Genomic DNA, 1,619 nt, shown 5'->3' with positions numbered 1-1,619 from the left:
TTCATTTGGCTGTTTTTACCAATGTATTCAGTGCATTAGTTTTATTTTTATTTGATCATTATACTCTATGCACTCAAAAAAAACACATTTTCAAAATAAAAAGGAAAACATTTCTCCAGCAGCCTGTTTCTTTTGTGTTTCAAAATATCAGCATAGTAAAATGTCTGAATACTCTACATTTTAAAGCAATAAAGTAACTATTCGTGAATGCAGAAACAATGCAAAGCAGTTTTATGATTAGCATCAGGCAGTAAAGGTCAACCAGTACAGTTGCATCCACGTCCAGAGCAAAACATATTGTGTTTATAATCTATTCACCACATATACTGCCCCATCAGGGCACCAGTTCCAGATTTCACTGAAACATCATCTGTCCTATAGTCCTGGGGCTAGTCTCAAATCTTTTCTCTTGTATCCTTTCTTCCTCACGCTGTTTGCACTTCTGCACGTCTTCAAGGAAACACGAGGGGAGAGGGAGATGAAGGAAAGATATAAGGAAATTAATTAAGGAGAGGAAGCAACTTCAGACTGCTGGAATGCGCCCTAGGTGAAAACGTGTCATTGAATTGACTCCTCTGAGAACAGAGGTTGAACCTGCATGCCTTGATTAATCAATGTGCTGTTTTCTCTCCCCTACTTGAACCCAAGGCCAAACCATATCTCACTAGAACAAATTGAGCGGAGGACTGACACCGGTCTAACCATAAAACCAAAGGTAATTAGGAACCACTGGAAGACTTTCCATTAAAGACAGTGGGTGAGACACATTGACTATAACCAATGGAAGGTATACACAGGCAAACAAAATGACTGACTGTCTGCAGATTGAGCCCAGAGACCACAGGAATATAGTGGTTGAAAGGAGAGACGAAGCAGGTCTCACCAGATCTATTATGAATACATTATGTTACAAGTGTGCAAATTTTGATAAATAACACCTTCGCATCAGGAGTGGTAATTTGATTTCCTATGAGGTAATCTAAACTAATTGACATGAGAATTGAATGAGCGACACACTGACGTTAAAGCTTTCTGGCACAACATTCACAGCAAGTTGTTTTCATCGTATCAAGATGGAGTGAACACATCAGCACTCGTCCTGCGTGATGCCTGTCGTCTTGTTTGAGGCAGCCTTCCTCTTTAATTCAATAACACGCCAACATCTTACTATAAAGAATCTCTCATGTTTCGCGATATGTCTGTCCTTTCTCTCACCTATCTGGAAACATGAGCACTCATAATTATGCCGATGCAGATGAGCAACAAAAGAAAAGTGCAGAGAACCTGTAGAGTTGCCAGAAAACGAAGCTTTTAGTCAAGGCAGGGTAGCTGAGAACCCAAGAAAAAAAAAAAAAGGAGGCCTATCAGTTAGTCATTTTGCCTGAATGCTTTCTCTGCAGTACACCGCTGGTTAGAGGTCCCTTTTTTTTTATTATTCCACTGTTATGAAATCTGCCAAGGAGCATCTCTTCTGGCTCTGTGGTTAATGTAGCTCGAAAAGAAAATGGTCAGACATTCATTCTGCTGCTCTCTCCTCATTACAGAGACAGAGACTGAGAAAGAGAGCTACAGTATCTCTTTTTGAAGTATTTTGATATTTTTCTATGCACCGTGAGTGA

This window comes from Mastacembelus armatus, chromosome 22 (assembly GCF_900324485.2).
Source record: "Mastacembelus armatus chromosome 22, fMasArm1.2, whole genome shotgun sequence".
NCBI lineage: Eukaryota > Metazoa > Chordata > Actinopteri > Synbranchiformes > Mastacembelidae > Mastacembelus > Mastacembelus armatus.
This window is presented reverse-complemented; position numbering follows the sequence as displayed.